At 35.1% G+C, this 17,028-nt stretch overlaps 1 long non-coding RNA gene across 2 annotated transcripts in view; it reads left to right on the forward strand.

Annotated features, from left to right (window-relative positions):
* Nucleotides 1–16,785, forward strand: part of LOC143240433 (uncharacterized) — a 53,789-nt gene extending 37,004 nt beyond the window's left edge. For both annotated transcript variants that reach the window (XR_013021760.1, XR_013021761.1), the window contains exon 2: nt 15,391–16,785. This is a non-coding gene — a long non-coding RNA (uncharacterized LOC143240433). The remainder of the gene's footprint in view (nt 1–15,390) is intronic.
* Nucleotides 16,786–17,028: the final 243 nt, after the last annotated feature.

The raw sequence follows: 17,028 nt of genomic DNA on the forward strand, positions 1-17,028 counted from the left end.
TCTGGTAAAATAAACTCTGAATTTTTAACAGTTTTGATGCAATGTCCACTACAAAAATTTATTGTTTCTTATTTTCCAGCCCAAGTGGCGAGTTTTGGTATTCGCTTAAGAGTGTGAATCTATAGCTTTGTAATGAAGTGAGTGGGTGAGTCTGCAATATTACTAACTACTGATGTCTGTGTCTAGAAGAAATAGAAGCTGGTTAGTAGAAACTCGCGATGAAAGTTTAGCAGTAGGAACTTGTCGGGAAATAACTAACGGGTACAAAGAACTTGTCGGGAAATAACTAACGGGTACTAAGAACTTGTCGGGACATAACTAACGGGTACAAAGAACTTGTCGGGAAATAACTAACGGGTACAAAGAACTTGTCGGGAAATAACTAACGGGTACAAAGAACTTGTCGGGAAATAACTAACGGGTACAAAGAACTTGTCGGGAAATAACTAACGGGTACAAAGAACTTGTCGGGAAATAACTAGCGGGTACTAAGAACTTGTCAAGAAATAACTAAGGGTTACTAAGAACTTGTCAAGAAATAACTAACGGGTACAAAGAACTTGTCAAGAAATAACTAACGGGTACTAAGAACTTGTCAAGAAATAACTAACGGGTACTAAGAACTTGTCAAGAAATAACTAACGGGTACTAAGAACTTGTCAAGAAATAACTAACGGGTACAAAGAACTTGTCGGGAAATAACTAGCGGGTACTAAGAACTTGTCAAGAAATAACTAACGGGTACAAAGAACTTGTCGGGAAATAACTAACGGGTACAAAGAACTTGTCGGGAAATAACTAACGGGTACTAAGAACTTGTCAAGAAATAACTAAGGGTTACTAAGAACTTGTCAAGAAATAACTAACGGGTACAAAGAACTTGTCGGGAAATAACTAACGGGTACTAAGAACTTGTCAAGAAATAACTAACGGGTACTAAGAACTTGTCAAGAAATAACTAACGGGTACTAAGAACTTGTCGGGAAATAACTAGCGGGTACTAAGAACTTGTCAAGAAATAACTAACGGGTACAAAGAACTTGTCGGGAAATAACTAACGGGTACAAAGAACTTGTCAAGAAATAACTAACGGGTACAAAGAACTTGTCAAGAAATAACTAACGGGTACAAAGAACTTGTCAGGAAAAATAACTACTTGTCAAGAAATAACTAACGGTTACTAAGAACTTGTCAAGAAATAACTAACGGTTACTAAGAACTTGTCAAGAAATAACTAACGGGTACAAAGAACTTGTCGGGAAATAACTAACGGGTACAAAGAACTTGTCGGGAAATAACTAGCGGGTACTAAGAACTTGTCAAGAAATAACTAAGGGTTACTAAGAACTTGTCAAGAAATAACTAACGGGTACAAAGAACTTGTCAAGAAATAACTAACGGGTACTAAGAACTTGTCAAGAAATAACTAACGGGTACTAAGAACTTGTCAAGAAATAACTAACGGGTACAAAGAACTTGTCGGGAAATAACTAACGGGTACAAAGAACTTGTTAAGAAATAACTAGCGGGTACTAAGAACTTGTCAAGAAATAACTAACTAAGAACTTGGAAATAACTAACGGGTACAAAGAACTTGTCAAGAAAAATAACTAACTTGGGAAATAACTAACGGGTAAAGAACTTGTCAAGAAATAACTAACGGGTACTAAGAACTTGTCAAGAAATAACTAACGGGTACTAAGAACTTGTCAAGAAATAACTAACGGGTACAAAGAACTTGTCGGGAAATAACTAACGGGTACTAAGAACTTGTCGGGAAATAACTAACGGGTACAAAGAACTTGTCGGGAAATAACTAACGGGTACTAAGAACTTGTCAAGAAATAACTAAGGGTTACTAAGAACTTGTCAAGAAATAACTAACGGGTACAAAGAACTTGTCGGGAAATAACTAACGGGTACAAAGAACTTGTCGGGAAATAACTAACGGGTACTAAGAACTTGTCAAGAAATAACTAACGGGTACTAAGAACTTGTCAAGAAATAACTAACGGGTACAAAGAACTTGTCGGGAAATAACTAACGGGTACTAAGAACTTGTCAAGAAATAACTAACGGGTACTAAGAACTTGTCAAGAAATAACTAACGGGTACTAAGAACTTGTCAAGAAATAACTAACGGGTACAAAGAACTTGTCGGGAAATAACTAGCGTACTAAGGTCAAGAAATACTAAGAACTTGTACAAAGAAGAAATAACTAACGGGTACAAAGAACTTGTCGGGAAATAACTAACGGGTACAAAGAACTTGTCGGGAAATAACTACTAAGAACTTGTCGGGTACTAAGAACTTGTCAAGAAATAACTAACGGTTACTAAGAACTTGTCAAGAAATAACTAACGGGTACAAAGAACTTGTCGGGAAATAACTAACGGGTACAAAGAACTTGTCGGGAAATAACTAACTTGTCGGGTTACTAAGAACTTGTCAAGAAATAACTAACGGGTACTAAGTCAAGAAATAACTAACGGGTACTAAGAACTTGTCAAGAAATAACTAACGGGTTACTAAGAACTTGTCAAGAAATAACTAACGGGTACTAAGAACTTGTCAAGAAATAACTAACGGGTTACTAAGAACTTGTCAAGAAATAACTAACGGGTACTAAGAACTTGTCAAGAAATAACTAACGGGTACTAAGAACTTGTCGGGAAATAACTAACGGGTTACTAAGAACTTGTCAAGAAATAACTAACGGGTACTAAGAACTTGTCAAGAAATAACTAACGGGTTATTAAGAACTTGCTAAGAACTTGTCAAGAAATAACAAGAAATAACTAAGGGTTACTAAGAACTTGTCAAGAAATAACTAACGGGTTACTAAGAACTTGTCAAGAAATAACTAAGGATACTAAGAACTTGTCAAGAAATAACTAACGGTCAAGAAATACAAAGAACTTGTCTAAGAACTTGTCAAGAAATAACTAACGGGTACTAAGGAAATAACTAACGGGTACTAAGAACTTGTCAAGAAATAACTAACGGGTACTAAGAACTTGTCAAGAAATAACTAACGGGTACTAAGAACTTGTCAAGAAATAACTAAGGGTTACTAAGAACTTGTCAAGAAATAACTAACGGGTTACTAAGAACTTGTCAACGGGTACTAAGGAAATAACTAACGGGTACAAAGAACTTGTCGGGAAATAACTAACGGGTACAAAGAACTTGTCAAGAAATAACTAACGGGTACTAAGAACTTGTCAAGAAATAACTAAGGGTTACTAAGAACTTGTCAAGAAATAACTAACGGGTACTAAGAACTTGTCAAGAAATAACTAACGGGTACAAAGAACTTGTCGGGAAATAACTAACGGGTTACTAAGAACTTGTCAAGAAATAACTAACGGGTACTAAGAACTTGTCAAGAAATAACTAACGGGTACTAAGAACTTGTCAAGAAATAACTAACGGGTACTAAGAACTTGTCGGGAAATAACTAACGGGTTACTAAGAACTTGTCAAGAAATAACTAACGGGTACTAAGAACTTGTCAAGAAATAACTAACGGGTTACTAAGAACTTGTCAAGAAATAACTAACGGGTACTAAGAACTTGTCAAGAAATAACTAACGGGTTACTAAGAACTTGTCAAGAAATAACTAACGGGTTACTAAGAACTTGTCAAGAAATAACTAACGGGTTACTAAGAACTTGTCAAGAAATAACTGAGGGTACTAAGAACTTGTCAAGAAATAACTAACGGGTACTAAGAACTTGTCAAGAAATAACTAACGGTTACTAAGAACTTGTCAAGAAATAACTAACGGGTTACTAAGAACTTGTCAAGAAATAACTAACGGGTACTAAGAACTTGTCAAGAAATAACTAACGGGTTACTAAGAACTTGTCAAGAAATAACTAACGGGTTACTAAGAACTTGTCAAGAAATAACTAACGGGTTACTAAGAACTTGTCAATAAATAACTAACGGGTACTAAGAACTTGTCTAAGAACTTGTCAAGAAATAACTAACGGGTACTAAGAACTTGTCAAGGGAAATAACTAACTTGTACAAAGAACTTGTACTAAGAACTTGTCAAGAAATAACTAACGGGTACTAAGAACTTGTGAAACGGAAAAGGAAAATTGATACTATGAATGTGCCAATAAGTGAACCCTAAGAAAACAAACAACACTATTAATTTAGAACATTAAACCGAAACTAAAACAAATAAAACATTATTGCATCCGAAATTATGATCAACTTACCATATCTGAGATGAGTAAAAAAACTGAAACTTTTAAACGTTTGGAAAGAAGGTTAGAAGAAACTTGTAAAGAAATGGAAAATATTGTGTAGAAATAATCAAAGAATTTAAAATGTGTAGAAACGTAACACGTGAAATCTAAGAACCTGTGGAAATCTAAAGAAAGTTCTTAAAGTTTCATTTGGTTGCCAATAAATGTTTCAGAAATGCCATCTACATAACTGCCATTTAAATTACAAATATTTGCCTATAAAACTACCAAACGGATTAATATAAGTAAAATCCATTATAGTCACACGCCTGTGATGGGCTAAAACATACTGGTATTAAATATGAAATATCTGAGAACACATTCTGTTAATTGTAGTAGTGATTAGGATGAAATACAAATTTTGTCTGACCTAAAAAAATAAATTGTAAAGCCTGGGATCTTTGTTTGGGAGATATTAAGTCTACTTTGAAAACTTTATTGAAAAAAGTTAAAACATAAATCTATGTTAAAAACGTGTTTTATTTTCTCTTTTTAGTAGCTAGGTGTAAGAAAGAGTACACGATCGAAACGTAACCAATATAAAAGTATTCATTATAAATAAGTGCTAAAAGTTATTCCGACCCGGCATGGCCAAGCGTGTTATGGCATTTGACTCGTAATCTGAAGGTCGCCGTTTCAGCCGTGGGGGCGTTATAATGTGACGGTCAATCCCACTATTCGTTGGTAAGAGAGTAGCCCAAGAGTTGGCGGTGGGTGATGATGACTAATTGCCTTCCCTCTAGTCTTACACTGCTTAATTAGGGACGGCTAGCGCAAATAGCCCTCGAGTAGCTTTGTGCGAAATTAAAAAAAAACCATAAAGTTATTCCAGTATTTCTTTGAATACCTTTCCGTCTTTTTCTGTAGTATGTTGTTTTCTTTTCAAATTTTAAGACAAGTAAAGCTTCTTGTCAGTGTTGGTGCGTTAATCCATATAGTTATAGTTCTGTTTCAGTTTTTATTATTACCGTTTATGAAATTTAAACCTATTTTTGCGCAAATCAACAACTGTTTAGCGTCCATTAATTATATAATACACCTGACGACAAAGCTTAATGTTCAAGTACAGGTTAAAACATTAGAAAAAAGACGAAAATTATGGGCTTTCAAGCTTAACTAAATATTCATGAACTGTTATGATCATAAATATGTTCTATATATGTAAAATCGGCTCGTTTAGGGTGAGAAAATATTTTACGAGCAGGTTTTTACACATATATTTTTCTCTACAAGTGAGTTTTCTCGACATCACTGATAAACACGTTCTACATTTTGATAAACGATTCTTAAGATTTAAGTTAACTTAAATATTGTAATTTTGTTTGTTTGTTTTTGTATTTCGCGCAAAGTTACTCGAGGTCTACCTGCGCTAGGCGTCCCTAATTTAGCAGTGTAAGGTTAGAAGAAAGGCAGCTAGTTATCACCACCTACCGCCAACTCTTGCGCTACTCTTTTATCAACGAATAGTGCGATTAACTGTCACTTTATAACACCCCCACGGCTGAACACGTCCAATGTGACGGGAATACGAACTCGCGACCCTCAGATTACGAATCGAGCGTTCTAACTTTTCAACATAATTCTAAAATATAGATTATATTGTTATTTGACTATCATGCTGTCTTAGCAGTTAGTTTAAATACTGAAAGCCGGCAAAATATTGAAAAACCAATAGGCCTAACAATTGTTTCAAAACTAGTCAACTGCAAATATTTATTTTAAACATTTCTCTTAATTTCTCCATTTCGGCTCGAAATCAGATGTATGTAAAAAATAACATTTCATATTAATATTTTGTCTCCTACAAGTCAATGCCCATTTTTTGAGTCACAAAGGACGAAACGGAAACGGAACATTCTGCTGGAAACTTATTTTTAAAGCAATCTTTATGTCTTTTAGGTTTCCAATATTTCGTCGGCTTTCTGCATTTAAATCGTAACTTTTAAAGCTGTTTAATGTACATATAAATATAAAGTTTCATACAATCTTTTGTTTTTCATCGTCCTGCACAACCCATGAGTTGTGATAATGAACAAAATGCTTATTTGGAAGTCACTTGTGGAAGAAAAAAAAAAGATAAATATTAAATGCTATTTTACTACGCCTCTCATTCCCAGCTGTATTGTACAATGTAAGAGAAAGTGGAAAATGGACACTGAAGTTATTTGTTATTGTTGTTTTTAATTAAGCAAAATAATTTTTCACTCTTTTTTTCTATCAGACTTCTAGAATCCGTTGCGATTAAGCTACAATAATGTTTGTTTGTTTTTTGAATTTCGCGCAAAGCTACTTTAGGGCTATCTGCGCTAGCCATCCCTAAGTTAGCAGTGTAAGACTAGAGGGAAGGCAGCTAGTCATCACCACCCACAGCCGACTCTTGGGCTACTCTTTTACCGACGAATAGTGGGATTGACCGAAACATTATAACGCCCCCACGGCTGAAAGGGCGAGCATGTTCGGTGCATTAACGACAGGAAACTTAAACAGAAGGTATACAAATTACATCTACTGTACTATGGTGATCGTGTAACTGACAATTTATGGCTCTACAGATGATGATTGAAAACATCAGCGACACTTAAGCAAAACATTTTGAAAGGAGACTGGGGTGAAGCAACCATAAGTAGACCAACCATGTTTATTTTAAACCCATTTTCTTCAGAAGGAGAAAATTACAACTTTATTTGGGTCTGTTCTTGGAATTAGTATTTTTGATCATTTAGTCTAGCTAAACGGTGAAACAACAACAAAATTCAACAAATATGGATAACATATGCAGAGGGCGCGATTGTGTATAATTTTAATTTAACCAGTACTGAATTACCATGACCCGAATTTGAATAACATAACTTTTAGTTTTAGACAGATCAAATGTTCTACATTTCGACTTGGGTAACCAACAATATGAATAAAATGTTCAAACATATGTTTAAAAATATATATATATTAAACATTAATTTATTGAAAACTTTGGTGGAAATATATTTTTTCTTCTGTGAGAAATTACCTTATCCCATCTGTTCACTCAGCGGTTCCAATGAACTCGAAAATGAGATATCAAGTTTTCGAAAATAAAGAAAATACTACTTGAAAAAATATTAACGTTAAACGCATTATTAAACTACATTAATTATAAGAAGTAAAACTGAGTGAAATAATTAAATTACAGTTTATTCTAACCACATCTAAGTTATTCGTAAACTTATTTTAATAGATCTGAGTTATTCGTAATGACGAGAAACGCACTTGAAGTGTTTTCTGTTGTTTTTTTTTTCATTTCGCGCAAAGCTACTCGAGGGCTATTTGCGCTAGTCGTCCCTAATTTAGCAGTGTAAGACCAGAGGGAAGACAACTAGTCATCACCACCCAGCACCAACTCTTGGACTACTCTTTTACCAACGAATAGTGGGATTGACCGTCACACTAATAACGCTCCTGCAGCTGAAAGGGTGAAGATGTTTCGTGTGACGGGAATTTGAACCAGCGACCCATGGGTTACGGGTCGAGTGCCTTAACTGCATGGCCATACTGGGCCTCCAGTTGAAGTAAATGTATTAATACCCATACCAGCCGTCCTGAGATACACATCTGAGTTATTTTTACAGTTTCTCAAAATGTTTTCATGTAATTGTTTTACTTTCGTTAATAATGGCTAAAAATTCGTTCTCAACGAGCTATTTTTAGTAAGAAATTCATGAAACACAAATTCTAATTTTCTTTGAAACATTATTGTGTATTTATCAATAATGCTAGTATTTGTTTTTCGACAAACTTTACTGAAGTTTGTACGTAAATGTTCTATCACGCTACGTTATATGAAAAGCATGTATGGTTATCGTATTTCTTAGGTTGCTTATATGGTTGTAGAAGAATTAAATTAACACATGGTATATTAGTTAGTTTATTTTATTTTTCAAATTCCCCTCCACAACAATACTTTACGTGAAAGGATACTCTTGCAGCAGTACTTGACAAACCATATTTTACACCAGTGCCATCTCGTGTTAAAAAGAGCAATACCAAAATGTAAAGTTTTGTTTTCTTTAAATCCTGCAGTAATTTCCTTGTGATTTGATAAACATGATGAACAGCCATCCAACGTACATGCATAGATCATTTTGTATTTATAACGAAATAACCCATTATTTTAATGTCGTTGAAAACAAAGTGACAGAGATCTAATAAAAGTATTATAGTATTTAAATTTTATCAATTGCAAATAGTCAGTAATAATGCGCGCGTGTTTTCTTACAGCAAAGCCACATCGGGCTATCTGCTGTGCCTACCGAGAGGAATCGAACCCCTGATTTTAGCGTTGTAACTCTGAAGATTTATCGCTGTTCCAACGGGAAACCAATAGTAATGTAACAGTTTTAACACATTTTAAATGTTCTCTTAAATATAACACAGAGACAAAAAGCAAAATACAGAAAATATATATGAATTGGATCATCGTTTGTCTGCGTGCCAAGAATACAGGGAGCAAAGAAGCTGAGTGACTTTCATGGATGTATAACCAGCATACAGCAAGGTTACACCGTCTTTCAAGGACTTTTAACCATGCGTACAAAACGTTTTAATGTTGTGCTGGGGTTTTTTTTTAGATTTTTCTTCTGAACGTCATATGTACTCACGCAGGGAGGAAATATTAACATATATTACTTTGCCACTCACCAAAAGGTCACCTAAGAATGGTACCTTATTTTACATTGGTATTTATTTTGTCTTCGCTCATGAAACGCCAATAAAAAGAAAGGACAAATATTAGCAGAAAAGAAGGATTCTGTTTGTTGGAAGTTAAACACAAAGCTACGTAATGGTCTATCTGTGCTCTTCCCACAACGGGTATCAAACCTTGGTTTCTACCATTGGAAGTCTGGAGACATATCGCTATACCATTGGGTGACACGAAAGAAGCTATTCAACAATAAATTATACGAGCATTCTGGTGTAATGCACTTCCAGTAAGGTAACTATTAAAATATTATTCGAAGAAAATAAATTACATGTATTAAGATGCACGAATGACCAATAATGAAAAAAATTCATTAAAATAGAAGAGCAGAAACGTTTTAACAAAGTTTTCCTTTACATGAAGTGAAACATCCGATAAGTTGTTTCTTCAGGACTACACTAAAAGTGTGGATTACGTCATTTTCTAATTCTAGACCACACCGAGAGCTGTAGAAATAAACACCTTTTACTGTTACGATTACTTTTTTTTTTCGTGGCCCACGATGGTCAGGTGGTTAGGGGCGCTTGATTCGCAATAGTAGGGTAGCGGGTTCTAATCCCTTTCTTACCAAACATGCTTATCTTTTCAGCCGCATAAACGATATAATGTGATGGTCAATCCTACTATCATTGGTAAAAGAGTAGCCCAAAAGTAGATGGTGGTGACTAGCTGCTTTTCCTTTAGTCTTATATTGTTAAATTAGGGACAAAAAAGAACAAACAAACTTCGTTCGTGCTCTTCACATCTGGTTAACTTATTGTTCTCCAAACTTAATGTACTTACATGTTTTATCGAACTAAACAAAATAGAAGAGATTATTTATTGTTAAACACAAAGGATACATAATGGTCTATCTTTGATCTGGAACGCGACAAGTATCAAAACACAACTTTTAGCATAACAAGCCTGCAGACTCACAGCTGAGCCACTGCAGGACACCGTGAAAGTAATAGTAACTGAAGAGGGCTTTCGTTAATGCGGATTTATTGATTTATGGTTTGATTCACAGTGTTCGATAACGTATGGGAAAATTAACATATAATAGGCAGACTGAAATAAAACAAGGTATTATTATTAAAGTGATGCTTAACGTTATTAACTTAAATAACAAGAGATATTTCGGTTCGAAATAACAAGACTTATTTTATCCTTCAAATATATAGAAATGAACGACTGCAACTTTTATTGACCAGAAACTAGATCTGTTCGAATAAAAGTTATCAATCGTCGAGATATAAAAGTATGATATATATATACTTAAGAATCTTCTAATTAAACGGAGAGTGTACTTAGGACTACAGTGTTCCTAATCTTAACTAATATATATACACATTGTATTTGGCTTCATTCTTATTTTTGTCTGATTTAATTGAGTTTTTGCAAACTCTCTTTCTCTGACAAAAGTTCAGCTCAAAAGCTAAAACAAAGGCCACCGATATTTAGTCTTTCCACTCAATACTACAATGAGTGGAACGTGACCAAGGATCTCCAATTAACGTACGTTTCGTCAATTGTCTTTATACATAAGAAACGTTTTATACATGTTGAAAAAAAATATCCAACGTAATTAATATAATCATGCACACATGCAATAAAAATAGTTTTAAAAACACTGATTCTGTCGCAATTTTCAATTTTCTCAAACCTTGTAAAACTTGAAAACACTGGAAAACTAATAGAATCATCAGCCATAGTTCTTAAATTTTTGAAGGTGGTGAAGGTTTTGCATGAATTGCATATGCATATATAATTAGTTTGTTATAACATAAAAACAAGCCGAAACAAAAATAAGTTTAAAAATTAATAAACAATAACGCTGCACGAATTAAAAAGATCCTGGGTTACAAGCTATAATGTGGGACATAAAATGTACCCAAGGTTTTGGAGGTGACTGTAGAAATGTGACCCACATTGTGATGGGGATACACTGTCTATCAGTCTTAACCTCCATTTGCCAGTCTCACATAAAGAAATAAAATAAAGGAGTAGCAATTGATATAGACATTAGGAGACCGAAATACGGGTGCTCAAGTCCACAACGTCCCACATCTATATCATCCCTAACTGCCTGCAGACATTTGTGGGAGGGTGTTTGCTCTCCATTGTAAAAAAAAAAAAAATAAACATAAGAAATTACCATTCGGGGGTAAATTTAAACATACCTCTTGAAGTTAGCATTTCATCCCCCATTGGGGTAGAAAAGCAATAATTGATAGTACAATGGCAAATAAAGGTTAAGAATGATAGACAGTGTATACATCGCAATGTGGGTTCTTTTCCGCAGTCACTTCCAAAACCTAGGGTACATTTTATATCCTACATTAAGCTTGTACCCTGGGATATTTTCAATTAGTGCAGCGTTTTTGTTTACAATTTTTGTTTCGGTTTGTTTTTAGATTATAACAAACTAATATAATTAGGCAGAGGTCTGGATTTGCTACTTTTGATTTTTGTTTACTTAACTTTATCAGTATTAATTTTCTTAAAACAAATATACATACACTGCTAGTCGAAATTTTAATGCCAATGAACATAAAGAAAAAATATGAATTTTGCGTTATTGGACTCAACCATTTATTTGAGTACAGCTTCGAAAGATGCAAATAAGAAAAGGAAAAAAAATAAAAAACCTTGTTTAGCATTTAATAGGGAAAATGTGAACACTATGAAATTAGCCTAAATATTAGCTGGTCAAAAGTTTAAGACCATACTGAAACGAATCGTCAATCAGTAAACACGTAACGAAATTTAGTTATTTGTGTTCAAGCATTAGCGTTGTCAACATTTCCCGCTGACATCTTCTGTGTTACATTGGGTAAAAACATGACAAAGGCTAAAAAGTTGACATAATTTGAACTTGGCAAAATTGTCGAGCTGCAAAAGCAAGGTCTCTCTCAACGTGCCATCGCTGGTGAGATTAAGCGCAGTAAAACTGCTGTTGCAAATTTTTTAAAGACCCTAAGGGATACGGAACAAGAATTTCAAGTGGTCGGCCCAAGAAAATTTCGCCGGCGTTGAGCAGGGAGATTCGGCGGGTTTTCCGGCAAGACACCAGCCGATCGTCGAATCAGATTGAGGCCCTTACGGACGCAGAATGCAGCTAAAAAACAACAAGACGGCTTCTACGAGAGAAAGGCTTTAAAAACCGTAAATGTCTTCAAAGGCCACGCCTCCTACACCACGAAACAGCTCGCTTAAACTTTGATGAGAAGCACCAAACATGGGACGTAGAAAAGTGGACGAAGGTTTTGTTATCTGGTGAGAAAAAAATTAACTTGGATGGTCCAGATGGCTTCCAACGTTACTGGCACGATAAGAATATCCCACCGGAGACATTTTCTACACGAGACAGTGGAGGAGGTTCCATCATGATCTGGGATGCTTTCTCGTTCTATGGAACAATGAAGCTTCAGGTTATACAGGGGCGTCAAACAGCAGCTGGTTACATTGGCATGTTGGAGAGAGAATCCTTATTGACTGAAGGCCCTCACTTGTGTGGAAATGACTGGATGTTTCAGCTGGACAACGCTGCAATCCACAATGCCGCAGGACAAAGGACTTTTTCATGGTGAATTACGTGATTCTTTTGAACCATCCAGCGTGTTCGCCCGAACTGAACCCCATTGAAAATATTTGGGGGTGGATGGCAAGGGAAGTCTATAGAAATGGACGTCAATTCAAAACAGTGCATGGTCTTCGTGAAGCCATCTTTACCACTTGGAATAACATTCCAGTCAGCCTTCTGCAAACACTTATATCGACCATGTCAAAGCGAATGTTCGAAGTTATTCGCAATGACGGCCGTGCAACTCACTACTGAGACCTCTTGTTGGGCATTTCCTACCCTGTTTAGGGCTTCTTTGTGGTATGGTCTTAAACTTTTGACCAGCTATTATTTAGGCAAATTTCATGGTGTTCATATTTTCCCCATTAAATGCTAAAAAAGTGTTTTTTATTTACCCTTTTCTTATTTTCATCTTTCGAAGCTCTACTCAAATAAGTGGTTGAGTCTAACAACACAAAATGCATATTTTTTTCTTTATGTTCATTGGCCTTAGGATTTGGCCAGCAGTATATACAGTTGTTGAGGAGAGAAAACCCACTATACACTGGAAATAAAAGTCCGGAAATACAGCCTTTGAGTGGATTGTTTGTTTAACTTCATTACAACGTTTCGACAACTCGCGTTGTTATCATTATGTAACTGTTGTCTGTAATAAGCTGTATCTGTGGACTTTTATTTGATATACATGGGTAATTCTAATCCTTATTGTTGTAACAGTGAACCCATACGCAATATGAGTTGTTTTCAAACAACCATATTTATTTAATATTGGCACCTATCAAGTTAATTAAAATCCGACAACCATCTTTATTTAATGTTACAGAGAAAGAAGTTAGACTTCAGAACACATTGATATATTGCATCCAGTTTTTTTTTGGAGTTAACTCCCAATTTCTTTAGATATTAAACAATATCCATTACGCAATTAAAACTAGAAGTAAACGCCTTTATGATATCAATATCTTGTTTTTATGTAATTAGACACTCAACGATTCGCTTTACAACTTCTCCAGAAGCGTTCACTAAAACAAAACTAAAACTGACAATTCAAAAATGTTTCGAAGGGGTTTGTTTTGTTTTGAATTTCGCGCAAAGCTACACGAGGGTTATCTGCGCTAGCCGTCCCTAATTAACAGTGTAAGACTAGAAAGAAGGCAGCTAGTCATCACCACCCACCGCCAACTCTCGGGCTACTCTTTTACCAACGAGTAGTGGGATTGACCGAACATTACAATGCCCTCACGGCTGAAAGGGCGAGCATGTTTGGTGCGACGAGCATTCAAACCCATGACCCTCAAATTACGAGTCGCATGTCTTAACCCACTTGGCCACGCGGGCCTCCTTTTTGTACATTTCAAGATGAAATTTTCATTCGTTTTTAGGGTGCTATCAGTTCCAAAATAACAAAATGCAACAATGAATACGAATGAACTCAAAAGGATTCGAACTTTTTCGAATGAGATAAATTCGAAACGTTGTTTCCTATACTTACGTTTTAACTCATCTGGCCATGCCGAGCCTTTTTTTTTTTTTTTTTTAATGCCCAATTAAATAAAAACAGCGTTTTTGTGCTATAAGTTTGTTCTGTAATCCAATGTGCATTACAGAAACCAAATAATATTCACTATGCAAATTGTAGATGATAGCCATTGTTTCTTTCATAATGTGTGCTGTGTTAAGGGGATTATCGATTAGTATTGTTGTTTTAACTGCGGTTGTTGTGATCTGAGTGTCTTAGAGTTTGTTAGATTTCATCTTATTATTACCATACTTTATACTGAAACTTCCCTATTTCAAGAAGCACTATATTGTTATTTTAATTAATAACCGGAAGTTACAATGAAAATAACAAGTCTTCAAGACGACACAAGTGTGAATAACACAGAAAACGCTTTAACATCTGAAGAAGAAAGACGCTTAGAAATGGTAAAACCTCCATAAAGATTTATTATTATAAATGAAGCTTAATTAGTATGGATAATATCTGATAACGATTATTGTTCGATTAACTATGTAAGGCTAGTCTTTAAAAAAAAACAAAAAAAAAACGGGTACATTTAATTAGCATAAGATACCAGAACATCACACAGATAATTATCATTAGATGGGGGTTTCGTGATCAAATAACACTGATGGGATAAAAAATAAAATTAGTTAAACCAGGAATGAAATTTGAAGTTCATAAGAAGAAAAATCATTTACTGATATACATTTTAGCGCGCAAACTGAGTGTCATAACAAATGTATCGCCGATTTACGATATCCTAAAGACGAGAAACGTGCTCGAGCAAAAGCAACAGTTTTCAGCAACTCTTACAATAAAATAGCGAGCTATATGAACCTAGCCTTAAGTGTAAAAATAACACTATTCCAATATATATATATTTACGAAAACTTATGAAAAACTATTATTCTTCCTTCTATATCTTTGTGTGGAAAAGAGGTTGCTGTATATATCACTAGAGCAGCATTGATAGACCCAATGGAAGACACACACAAAAAAGTGCTTCCTCAATAGTTAATAAACGGATGCCTTTTTGAATGTTAAAAGTATCATATTGCCACGTCATTGTCTCTTATATTCCAGCGAACAAGACGTTCATTTAAATATTATTTAAGAATTTTATCGTCCATTGCATCTTTCACACAAACGTTTCATTATATTCGTAACATCCGCCAGCACACCGAGTCGTAGTTAATTTTATATTTGATGTTCAGAACCCTGTATATAAAAGTAATAAAATCCTCGCAAGTATAAAGTTTTAAGCTCTCTTATTTTTCCGGCTTCTTGTACAAATTAATGATTCTATTTTTCTTCTCATGCAGTCCAGAAAGAAAAAGTTATTCATTACTGATACTGAGGTTTTTGGATACTCGGATACTCAATCTGAACAGAAACCAGAAGAGTTGAGCTAACAACCACAGGCTCTCAACTTACCCCAACAACAACAACAACCTTGTTTAAAATACGCTGTCACGAAATCGACCATAAAAGGCAAGCTACATCATGAAATTTCCATCCTTAAAGAACACCAACTATGAATACTGTAAAACAACGATATGATTTCGATTTGTTTCACGGATACGTTCCAGCTGGACCGCTGTACTTCATCATAAAAGGTGTGACAGGCTCGGACAATTTATACTGTTGCTGAAGCAACTGTTGTTTCGATAAATAAAAAAATCTGTATCAGTAATTTGAAGCTTGTCTTCTACAATAATTACAATAACTGTTATTCTTACAAAGCGAGTGTTAACTAGAAAAACGTATTTTTATTTAAAGTTAAACACAAAGCTGTACAATCTGTGCTGTGCACACCACGGATATCGAAACTCGGGTTATAGCTATGCAAATACGCATACCTAAAACCGTATTTTATTACTGTAGAATATTATCGACATTATATACATTACTAAGTAAAAGTGTCAGGACAAGAGAATGTTTTGTCATTCTTTCCAATTTATAAGGCTAATTCTTTCATGCCATTACGGAACATAAATTTCAATACTATGGTAATGTTTCACTGATCCTTGTTGACAACTGAACGAGCCAGAGTGAGAACACTTATCATTCTTTGGAATTCCCAAACATAACAAGGACAAGTAATAAGGGTTCTGCTTTAATGAACGTACTGATCAAATATAACGTCTGAAATAACAGTTATGTTACCCCATGCAGTGTATTAACTATATAGATAGAAGCTAGTGAGAAGCAAGCACATGATACCGGTATATACCAGAAAAAATCAATAACACTCCACAAATAAACCTTGATAAAAACAGTATTTAACACTATATATTAAACTTTGTTGTCATGCCACGACCCAAAAACACATAGAGAACCGCAGAGAGTTTGTTTACAAGCTTTACGCGAATTTGGTTGGACTCTCCAACACACTGCTGCAGATTTGAAAAGCCCCCAAACACTGTGAATCACATCCTAGATCGTAACACCAAGACAAGTAAATTTAAAAATAGGAATGGAAGAGGCAGAATACAAACTTACTGATACTGTTGTTAAACAACTTCGTTTACGCAGCCTTTCAGGACAGAAGGAAGATTGCCACCGATCTCAAGCACGAGATAAACTACCGTGTACCAAGTAACAGAAGTGTCCAGATCTACAGTTTTTGTTTTTTTGAATTTCACACAAAGCCACTCGAGGGCTATCTGTGTTAGCCGTCCTCAATTTAGTTGTGTAAGACGAGAGGAAAGGCAGCTAGTAATTACTACCCACCGCCAACTGTTGGTCTACTCTTTTATTAACGAATAGTGGGATTAACCGTAACATTATAACGCCCCCATGGCTGAAAGAGCGAGCATGTTTGGTGTGAGGAGGATTCGAACCCGCGACCTTCAGATTACGAGTAGAGTGCTTTAACCACTTGGCCATGTCGAGCCTTAGTACTATATACTAGCGAATGTAACTAGCTTCGCTCGGATTATTAGGTTGATATATTCTAG

Source organism: Tachypleus tridentatus, chromosome 13 (genome assembly GCF_004210375.1).
Source record: "Tachypleus tridentatus isolate NWPU-2018 chromosome 13, ASM421037v1, whole genome shotgun sequence".
NCBI classification, from domain to species: domain Eukaryota; kingdom Metazoa; phylum Arthropoda; class Merostomata; order Xiphosura; family Limulidae; genus Tachypleus; species Tachypleus tridentatus.